Source organism: Silurus meridionalis, chromosome 9 (genome assembly GCF_014805685.1).
Source record: "Silurus meridionalis isolate SWU-2019-XX chromosome 9, ASM1480568v1, whole genome shotgun sequence".
Taxonomy (NCBI): Eukaryota; Metazoa; Chordata; class Actinopteri; order Siluriformes; family Siluridae; genus Silurus; species Silurus meridionalis.
The window spans coordinates 12,677,774-12,689,914 of NC_060892.1; the positions used below are offsets into that span (position 1 = coordinate 12,677,774).

The 12,141-nt window shown below is 35.7% G+C and overlaps 1 long non-coding RNA gene across 1 annotated transcript; it reads left to right on the forward strand.

Annotated features, from left to right (window-relative positions):
* The first annotated feature begins 909 nt into the window (after window positions 1-909).
* Window positions 910-7,427, forward strand: LOC124390776. Its single transcript, XR_006926857.1, has 6 exons — window positions 910-1,330; window positions 6,085-6,226; window positions 6,300-6,507; window positions 6,578-6,714; window positions 6,796-6,883; window positions 7,004-7,427. It is a non-coding gene; the product is annotated as an uncharacterized LOC124390776 (long non-coding RNA).
* The last annotated feature ends 4,714 nt before the right edge of the window (window positions 7,428-12,141 follow it).

A 12,141-nucleotide genomic window follows, 5' to 3' on the forward strand; every position in this document is an offset into this window, starting at 1 on the left:
ATTAAGTTGCGATTAAATATTTTAAAATGATTGAAAACCCTAATATTAATATGATGTGAGGTCCAGTTACCAGTGTGACACGAAAACTGGTAGTAGTAATGGCTACTTTTTACTTAAGTACATGCTGGAGCCCAAAATTCTTTACTTTAACTTGAGTAAAAAAGGATTAATACTTTAACTTTTTCCAGTCTTTTAAAACATGAGTATCTGTAATTCTACTTAAGTGAAGGATCTTATGTAATTTTGCCATCTCTGCTGCTACTAAAAAAATAACAAGAAGAGACTCACAATTTGAAAGAAAGAGGACAAAACTATCTTAAATTCAATTGCAATGAATGAAAATGTATTTGTTTAAGAATACAATTTAATTCATTTTTATTTGTATAGCGCTTTTAACAATGAACATTGTCTCAAAGCAGCTTTACGCAGATAAAGTGGTGAGAAAAAAGAATAAGATGTTCTTCATGAGTGTAAGTTTGTTCCTAATGAGAGAGCCGGTGGCGTTTGTGGCAAGGAAAACCTCCCTCAGATGGCATAAGGGAGAAACCTTTAGAGGAAATAGATTCAAGAGGAAACCCATCCTCATCTGGGTGGCACCGAATGTCCATTTGTTACAGATAAAGATGTCTGCTTCTGAAACTGTAACAATGATATATTGTCCGAAAGCAATAAGCAAGTTAAACACAACTGCTGTTTAATTATATTGCAACCTTTGTGATTACTTTTATTAAAATATCTTCTTTTAGAAATGTCATTTTTGATGGCTAATAAAAATTATTCAAATCCAAATTTCAAATTCAAATACAAAGATCATGAAATAACTTCCAGAGACACATGTTCATAGCCACACAAATTAGAAATTGTTTGCTGTTGATTTCTGATTGCTGTTCATGCCTCTAGTGTCTCTTACACTCTCTATATATACACAGTGGTTTACTGCTACCCTGCATGTCCAAAAAGTTACATTTTGGTTAAAAACATTTACAAATACGACTCAAATATGACGTCTGCAAAGTAAAATCTTCATAATGCAATTCTTTCTTTCTTTTTTCTTTTTTTTTATCTGCCCGAAGCCAAAGTCTGTGTCGTTTGTGCCACTTAGGAATGTGGATAAGTGCATGCAAAACACACAGACACAAACATTAGCACCAGCACAACCTCTAAAACTCTTCTTCCCCAGCGTACCTCCCTCTGCCTTCATCCACTGTGACTTTTCAGCCTGTTTTATAGACCTGTTTGTTTTCATTCTACTCGCTAATACACTCTTGTGCACAGCGCAGACTTAGTTCCTCTTAAACAACATATGAAATGCAGCGTTCAACTTGGACTTGTAAGTTCTTTGATATTCAAATGATGGCATGAAGGTTTTATACCTGAACACATTCGATTTGTTATTTACATATTGTGCTTTGTAGCTGCTGTAGAAAGTGCTAGAAATTTAGAGACCTGGATTTTGCAGCATTAAAATGCCGGTCATGTGGATATTAAGTGCTCCCTTGTTGCTCAGGCAGATATAACCTTTTAGCTGATCTGTCTCCATTAAGAGCAAATGGAAAGCAGTGTTATCAGAGTAATGCTCCTGTGTCGAGCTCTGTGCCTTGTCACACACAGCTCGCCCATGTCTGCTGATAGCCTGTAGGTGGTCGGTCATTTTGTGCAGTTTGTGTACAGACAAGACAGATCACAAATGCTCATCCCTGGCAGTTATCTGTCTCAGCACAGGTATCAGTGGCTGGGAAATGGTAGGACTATCAGGTCCCATGTCTTTTTTTAATCTGCTTAATGTCAAAGTGAAATTGTGGAGCTTCTGACATAAAGCTTGGAGTTTTTTAGTTCTCATAAACACACACACACAGACACACACACACACACACACACACACACGCACACACACATAGAGACACACAAAGACAATTATTTTCAATTAAAACACACACACACACACACACACACACACACACACACACACACACACACACATACACACATAGAGACACACAAAGACAATTATTTTCAATTTGATCTGTAACACAATGCTACTTTCCGTATCTATTTTTAAATATACTATATACAGTCTTCATCCAAATTAACAGGAGCATCAGTAGACTTGTACATTAATGCAATTATCCAGTGAGCCAATCAGGCATGAAAAAAAAGGACAAAAACTATAGATAATTAAATATCACATTTACATCAAATATAAGAATGGGTATACATGTGATCTTGAGGAATGTGACTTTATTATGGTTGTTTGTGCCAGCCAGGTTGGTGAGAGTATTTCAGACACTGATGGCCTTTTGGTATTTTAAATGCTTATGAGAGGATAGATGTAATGGGAAGTCTATGATAAATTCGAATAATCACTCTTTTTAACAAACATTGAGACAGATGTGGAACAACAGCAGAATGCCATACTGGGTTCCAGTCTCTATTATCCAAGAACAGGAATATGCGTCTACAATTTTGCCCGGCTTTCCGAAACCAAACAAACAATTACTGTAAGATCATTCTCTAGTTTATCCAGACAGTTTCTAAGGATGAATTGCTGCATGTTGTACACTCATGTTAATGACCCCAATCTTCCAATGGTATCCTGATACCAAATGCCCAATACTTCCAAAAAAATATTCATAATTAGTTACATGAAAACTTTAGACATAGACAAGGGTACAGTTTAATAGAAATGTAGATGGGCAGTGGTGACTCAGATGGTCAAAAGGTTCAAGCTCTATCAATGCCAAGCCCTTTGAGCAAGGCCCTTAAACCTATGTGATTTAGGGATGCTGTATCATGGCTGACCCTGTAATCTGACCCTAGATTCCTAACAAGCTGGTATCTGTGAATGAATATATCTGTGCTTTAATGTATATGTGACTGATAAATTATTTTTATTCTTTATTTCTAATAAGCAACCCAGAGGTGAGAATGGTGAGGAAAATCTGCCTGGGACAACATAAGGAAGAAATAAATAAATAACCAACATTAAACCAATAACCAACTCTTATTCATTTTTCTCTTCACAGTACAGTAAAAACTTACTTGATTTGAGCATCACAGTATTAAATATTTACAACAGTATTTCTTAAGTACAAGTCTAGACCAAAGGCAAAATTTATCCGTGTGGAATAATCTATAACGTCCGAAAGTAAAAAAATAAACAGCTTTTAAAATATTTTTCCACAAATTATATTAACTTTCACTCGTATCTTTAGTTGTTTGTTATATCATGGTGTGCTTGAAGTGTCTTAATAACGTAATAAGGGTAAAACACTACTCTTTTAAATCATGAAATTTTATACCACTGAACACATTTATTTATACAAATGCCCTTGCCCTGACCCTATACTGGCTATTGTGTTCACCCAGCTTCTTTATTGACAGTAGGAAATTTGAATTGCATGCTGATGCATGTCACCCACAGTTATAAACACCTTTGTCAAAACAACATTTTTCCCTAACTGACTGTGCACCTTTTTTGCAAGAGATGTGCAGACACATGTTGCTGTTTTTCTTTTTTTTTCTTTTTTTTTTTTAACGGGTGTTCATTTTTTTTTTTTTTCCTGGAAGAATCATCAGCAGGGGCTGACATCAAAAGATGTTCCATTAATGTGGGGAATCTGTCATGCCTGCAATAAAGTGGGAAATCGTCTCAGTTGCGTGCCCCGGAGAACAGTTTGAGCTTTTATGTGTAAATCCACTGTGTTATCTGACCAGTGCAATACGTATGTGTCTCCTGACCTGTCTGATCCTCAGGTTACACTGGTGCCCATGAACTCAATCATTCTGTGCAAAGATGTAAGAGCTCATTAAAAACCTTCCTTCTTTATCTTTATATTTTCTTCTTTTTTGTCATGACAGGAGTTTGAAAGGAACATGACCTGTGTTGTGACTGAAGTGGTTTCTGTGTAACACAGGAATTTTTTTGTGGAGCATCATGTACTGCTGATGCAGCCATGTTTACTTAGAAGAAACAGGAGTGATTATAAGGAGACAGACACAGAATAGGACACAAAACGCTCATATATATACAAATAAAAGGGGAGGATATTCCTGTAAACCTTCCATTTGAGGCCTCATTAACCTGAAAGAGTTTGGCAGTGTACTGTGTCAGGCTTTGCAATGTGTGTGTTCTTCATGGCTTCATGGTCATGAGGTAATGCATTTTGAAATTAGACAATTTGGATTGTGGAGAAGAGAAAAATAGCAATGTTAAGTTGTGTTACAATGTTGTATATGTTGTATATGGTTCTATGATACTTTCCATATCAATGTATTGTATCAACAATATGAAACCAATATTGCTAACAAGAAAAACATGGCATGCAAAAACCTTAATGTATGAAGAAGTCATCAAGGGATAATTCTAACCATCCTGAATTCTTGGTTTCATTGACTCTCAAGACTAAGACTATTAATTCACAGGTCTCACACACACACACACACACACACACACACACACACACACACACACACACACACACACACACACACACACAAGTTTTAGCCAGATAGGAAAAATGCTGTAAATTAAGAATGCTTTCTATAATAGTTGTATTAATAGTTTATTTATTTATATCAATTAACAATATTGTAAAGTAAACGAACAGAAGTAAAAATAAAAATGCTATCAATATTTGGTATGACAGCCATTTGCCTCCAAAACACCATCAATTCTTTCAGCATGTATTTTTATTAACACATCTTGGAGCACTAACCACAGATCTTCTTTGGAAGTAGGCTGACTCAAATCCTTGTTTCTTCATGTAATACCAATCAGACCCAATGATGTTGAGATCAGAGCTATGTGGTGGCCAAACAATCACTTCCAGGACTCCTTGTTTTTCTCCATATTACAGATTCTTAATGACTTTGGCAAAATGTTTGAGGTCAATGTTCTGCTTCAGAATAAATTTGAGGGGGCCAATCAGATACCTTCCTGATAGTATTGCATGATGGATAAGTATCTGCCTGTATTTCTCAGCTTTGAGGACTAGGGCTGGGTATCGAGTTTGATCACCGACCAAATTGCCTCGAAACTCTCGAGTAACGTAAAATTTAATTCTGTTTGAAAATGTTGTCAATGTCAGTGAGCCAGTAAGTGTGCAGCATGCTTGACAAGCCCAAATCAAATGCTGGTGATGCTGGCGAGGGATCAGCAAAAATCAATAGTTTACGCCAGGTTTACCCGGCATACACTCGCCCAGAGTGGGCATACCTCACACGTGAGGCTGTAGTGGAACTTAGCGTCCCAAGCCCTATAGCATAGATTTAAAAAATGTTTAAATGATCAAAAGTGTGGCTACATTTTGCCAAGGTCGATGACAATAGTGTGCGATGCAATTTTTGCAATAGGATAATTGCTGCCAAAATGGGCAACACATCAAATATGATAAAGCACTTGAGCGTGCACAGAATAAACATAAGAGCAGAAAGTTGCTTCTTAATTGGCTGCAAGAAGGCCGAGCCAGTGCAGTCATCTTCTCAGGATTTTCCTGCTTTAGAGCCTCCTTCAAAATGCCCACCACAAGAGTCTTCCTCCATTACTGATGAAGATAGCGGCACTACAACCATGATTCATGTTTTTTCCCCTCTTCACATTAATGTTATAGCCTCTGCTTCTGCTGACCCTGGAATTAGGAGACCATCAAGTGTTAATTCATTAACACTAGCAGAAAAATGAATAAAGAGAGGAAAGGTAAATGTCACAGGGCCATCACAATGTTTCTTGTAAAAGGCTTGATGCCTTTCTCTACCTTGGAGGCTCCATGGTGGAGTTAAGTAAGCTGTAAGTGGTGGTGTAACTTTACCATTAAGGTTGTTGGCCAGGTTTGTAGTCTCTTAACCTAGATAATAGTTATTTTTTTTACTTTTATAGTAAGCAACAATGATTAAACAACGCTATTTTTACGTTTTGTGTTTGATGATGTCATATCAATCAGGCAGTAAAACATACTGTATCTGAAATATGAATTGAACAACAAATGAACAACCACTTTGATAAACACACACACACACACACACACACACACACACACACACACACACACACACACACACACACCAATTTCCTCTTTCTCACTCTAGGTCTTCCAAAACATACTGTCACCATCGATGTAAAAACAAGGTGCTTTAGCTTGTTCCTCATGGTGGAGCGATTCCTGGAGCAGTTCCCTGCTATACAGGCATCTCCATGGACTCGGTTTAAGAAATCAATGGAGAAAGACAGGTAAAGAACTCAGTGTGAACCATTACGCTCTTAAAACTATAGTCTAGCTAATGAATTTTATTATATTTTACAGACTGCCGAGAGGTACTGATGAGGATTAAAGAAATGCAGAACGTTAAAAAGATACTTTACACTTAAACCCTCTCTGCTGAAAGGAGCGCAACCTTGGGTAAGATTCTGCCAATCTTAAATAAACTCCAGCACCACTTCACAGTTAATGAAGAGGACTCCCCCTTCACAAAAACTATCATGGACACTGTGAATTCTTAAAAAGATACCAGGTGTGTAGTGTGAATTCTCACTTGTTTTCATTAGGATTATTCAGACACTCATACTGTTTTTGTCTTGAAGGATAGCAACATCAGACAGTTCTTGGAGGAGGGCAAGGCCTTGGATCCCAGATTCAAGTCAACAGTGGCAGATAAAGTGTGGACCAGACTAGGGTTGCAGCCTAGTCTGGAACGAGAACGAGAAGGACCTCAGAACAGGTGATAATTATTATTGGTAATCTTCTACTTCTCTTAAATTGTAGATCAATATATGTGACCTTCATATTCTATTGAATACAGACTCGGACCATTCAGAATCAAAGAGAGAGCATGTGACCAAGATGACAGCTCATTTGATAAAGACAGTGCATCTGCAGCAACAACACTAGTAAGTAAATATAAATACATCCTATTGTTTCCATTTAATTTAAGAAGATAATTTACTTGTTTGCATTTACCTTTATAGTGTGTTATATTTTTCTTTATTTTTGTACTTATTTGTTCATAGAAGAGGCCAAGGTTTTCTGCCATTGAGGAGCTGTTTGCTGTGGATGACATGGCAGTTAAAGCGAGAACACAGACCACTCAGCACAACAGAGAAGATTCAGACAGAGATAAATCTGTACAGACTGCTTCCTACACTGTCCAGTGAGTCCAGTAACCTGGTGGTGGGACATGAAGGACACTCTGCTGATGCTTACAGATTTGGCAACAAGGTATCTCTGTGCAGCATCCACACCCTTAGAGCGTACATTTTCCACTGCTGTGGACATTATCAGTCAAGAGCAGGTTTGTCTGTCTCCTGAAAAAGCAGACATGCAATTTTTTCTGAAGAAGAACTGCTGAGTTAATCAAAGATTTTGAGCCTCATATATACTGACCTAAATATGCCTAAACTTTATTAAAACTGTGATTAAAACTGTTTGCACTGATATATTGTGTTGATTACATTTGGTTCCTTTGTGCTTTTTAGTTGTAGTGTTAACAGCCTGAAATAACAAAACCAAATTTATCTGAGATAATGTGTAATGTAATCTTGTTAAAATGGATTTCTTAAAATCTGTATAAAAAAAAGAATCGTTCAAGAACAGGTATCGAATTCAAGGTATCGGTATCAAAAACATTTTTGAACTGACCAAATTTTTATCTCCTTCTACAAAAATGCAACTTGCAAGGAACCTCCACCATGCTTTACTGTTGCCTGCATGTATTCATCAATGGACTGCTCACTATCCCTTCAGCAAACAACTTTTCAAGTTTATTTCTATAGTGCTTTTTACACTTAAGATTGTCTCAAAAAAGCTTTACAGTATGTAAACATTTAAATAAGTAAACTGTGCATTTATCCCCAATGAGCAAGCAATGGGTGACTTAAAAATGTAACATTTCGACGCATTAATCCAGAGTTGCAAGTCGTGCTGCCATTTTTCTGCACCCCAGTTCCTATGTTTTATGCATAGTTGAGTCACTTGTTTCCACATTGGAGGTATGGCTTTTTGGACACAACTCTTCCATGAAGAGCACTTCTGTAAATTGGTGTAAATTGGTGTACCTAGGTCCCACTGGTTTCTGCCAGAACTTTGATGATGACACTGCTGGACATATTCTGTTTCTTTGGCCATCCACTGTATATAGTCCTCAACACTGCTTATTTTTTTTATTCATTTTCCTTTTTATATAGCTTACACACATCTTGAAACCCCAGTCTGCTTTGAATATGTACCTGGGAGAGATCTTGTTGATGCATAATAACTTGTGTTTTGTTGCTGTGCTCATTCTTGCTATGGTGTATGACCTATTACATGAAATTGTCTTCACAATTTTATCTTAGTAGCAAAGTTTGGCTGTTTCTCACCCAGATTTAATCCTCCTACACAGCTGTTTCTGTTTCAGTTAATGACTGTGTTTTGACCTACATACAATATAATACTTTACTGAAGATATTTCGCACCTGCTTGGTATAAGTGGTTAATCAAGTATAAAAAGTGTGCAAGAGTAGGAATTGAAGCCAAAGGGGGGTCACATTAAATATTGATTTGATTTCAATTTCTCTTTTGTTCTTTTACTTTTCATTTTGTTAATTTATAAAAAAAATTTTTTATTAACAATTTTTTTTAAAGCATTTTTACTTTAAAATGTACTATTACTTTTTTTTTTGGAAGTACATCCCCATTAAAGAAAAAAATTAGAGATGGCTGAGGCATTGCTTTGAAACCACAATTTCCCAACAACAAAGCAAGCATTTTACCATTGCGCCACTTGCCACTGATGTGTCATGTGTTTTAGTCCCTCTTGCTGTTCTTATGACATGTCGTTAGACATTCTTTAGTTTCTCTGCCTACCCAAGCAAATAAAATTACTAGGGCTGCAACTAATGATTATTTTGGTGACTGATTAATTCGACGATTATTATTTTAATTGGATTGTAAACAAAACATTATAATATATATATATATATATATATATATATATATATATATATATATATATATATATATATATATATATATATATAAAGGGTATTTATGTATAAAAGTGTACTTTAAAAAATGCAAAGCCACATATTAAGTTTAACTATCTTTAATGTAGACATTTTCAAGCTTATATTGGCTACTTGTTGAGTGCATGGGGTATTTCTCCTTGAACAAATTCACTCATGCTGGGTTGTTTCTGTAAAAAACAAACAAACAAATAAACAGCATGTAAGGTGAAGCAATTTGTGTAAATCAACATTAGTATTGTTTTTAATGATAATTGCAGATGGCAAGTTTTCAACCATGGTTAAAAAATCTATATAAAATATAAAACAATATTGTTTTGACAATTTTAGTTTACATTTTGCAATACATTTTGTTCAGTTGTGAAAAATGAAGCTAGAAAACGGAATTAATTTCATTATGTATAATAATTAAATTATATATACATAAATTAAATTTACAAACATTAAAAACAAGCATTTGAACGCAATAAATCATGTTTGAAAACAGAAGTTAATTGTTGTAGTAGACAAATTCTATAAAAAAGAGAATGGAACGTAGTAACATAGCAAGCGAACAGGCTTGATTTAAAAAAATGGAAAAATATACTTTGGTGTACAAATTCATAAGCATTCGCTATAAAAATACACCAGGGACTAAAAAAGTGACATTGTTTACTGCTGCTGTGTTAGTGTTAGCACCGTTTAATTGAATTACTTTAATTAATTAATTATTGAGTTTACACAATAGCACTTTATTAAACTATACTTTTTTTACATGATGAGGATATAAAGCTTTTGCTTACTGTGCTGATTTTTCGCCTTCATCTGTGAGTTGGGATGCACACATTTTTTCCTGCTGGCGGTTGACTCTGTACTCTCCACAAGTGATTGTGTTATCATGCCCTCGCCCTAACCTGTAACTTGAGCCGCCCAACTAATCGATAACGGCATTTGTTATATTATTATCGTTTTGGCAATTGTCTGTCACTCCATATACGGCCATGTGCGATAATCAGTGGGGTATTTTTTTAGTTTTTTTATTTCCTGAATAATTTCTCAGTCATTTAATGTTTGGCACAAAATATGTCTTGTCATTCAAAGCTTTTAGATGGTTAATAAAAAAATTATAATAATCTCTCTCTCTCTCTCTCTCTCTCTCTCTCTCTCTCTCTCTCTCTCTATATATATATATATATATATATATATATATATATATATATATATATATATATATATATATATATTTCAAAATGTCAGCTCAGGTTTTTATAAGCTTGCTTTATTTAGTCCCATAAAAGCAACGTGACAACCAAACAAAACTAGACAGAGTGGGTTTAACAACACAAAGTAAATGATAAGAATGACACATCAGGAAAAACGGTACAAATGTCAACAATGACTGCAGCTTTTTGTTGAAAAACCATTAAGGAAAATGGTCTATACTGTTTTTGGTACTTGAACTTTAGTCTGTCTATTAGTTCAACTATATTTTACTGATGTGCATTAATGTGGGCATATTGCACTTTATAACATGAACATTTTTAAATGTTTTCCAACTACACTGAAGCAAGGTTAACCCTTACAATTGTTAAAACAATTCAGCAGTTTTTTCACAGACAGAAATCACATATTGCATTCTTTGATGTTGTTTTATATATATATATATATATATATATATATATATATATATATATATATATATATATATAAATTTGACAGTTTAGAATCTATTAAACTTGATGGTGTTTAATTTAGTACAAATGTAATGGCAGCCAATGACAAAACTCTTGCAGTGTCAGAGATCTTTGTTCAATATCTCAGAGTTTAAAATCTGATCAAAAAGCCACACAAAAACAGCATAGGGTAATGCAGAGATGCAGCTCAGTGGTAAAGACACTGGACTTCTGATTGGAAAGTCATAAGAATTCTCTCCAAGCTGCCATTTGAGCAAAGCCCTTAACCTTCAACTGAACAGTTGTAAGAATGAGATAATTTTAAGTTGCTCTGAATAAGAGAGTCTGCCAAACTCACAGAAAGATACAATTAAATTTTGTACAAAACATGTAAATGAAGAAAGAAAAAAAAACGTATTACCTCAGCTCACATTGCAGAATGGAAACAAGCCTGCATTTTACAGAATATAATTATAAAAAGAGGGGTCACATGTTATGTTTGTCTTCATCTAAGGTTCTGCACAAATATACACTTCATTGACAGTACACAGCTGTGAAATCAAACAAGTGTATGATTTATTTATTATAAGTCTAATGTGCATGCATTAATTACAGCTGTAATGACAATTTTGGTGTTTTCTAGCAAGCCCATGCAGGAACCATAGCCTACTCACATACTGTACACACACACATAGGTAAAGAAAAAAATTTCACAAGACATGCATATGCTCGCTGATTCTAATGCATGGTGAAGGGGAAATTCCCAGTAGAGGTTAGGTCATGCTTAACTCAGCTGGGCTCGCTCCATACGGCTTGCACGCTTTGTGTGCGCTCAGCTGCACAACTTGCTGCTCTTAGCATGTAGGTGGAGGGATTTCAGGGATGATTTCACCGACCACATGGCAGATCAGGATGATATTTACAGGCAATTTATGATGCCGTGACTCTATCGTTTAGTAGTTACAACTGGCTGTCTCTCAGGATTAAGTTTGCATGGAGACTATTGCCCGATGTGGCGAGTCAAGCCTTTTCCGAATAGTCTCAGGAGGGAAATCTCAGTTGTTATAGTTCCACCCCAAAGTAATATAGTCGTGATTGCCATGGCAACTGGATATCCTGACCCCTGTGGTAGTCACAGTGACAGTAATAAATGCTGCATTTTAATAATCTAATCTTATTTCCCTTTTACCCAAACAGGCACAGTAGGTGGTAAAAGGATGGAAATTGCTAAATTACACAGTTCTGTCCATGTCTCTGTAATAGTCTGTTATTGCCATTGTCGTCATCATCATCATCATCATCATCATCATCATCATCATCATCATCATTGCCAGTACTATGACTGGGATTGGTTTTCCAGAGTTAGGATGAGTAAGCCAAACCTGCTGCAAACAGAACATGTGGCTCCAGAGCAGTCATATACACACACCCGCACACACATACACAGAGACTACAGCAAAGTGAGCTGGGCTTTCTGCCTGCTAATGAGAACAC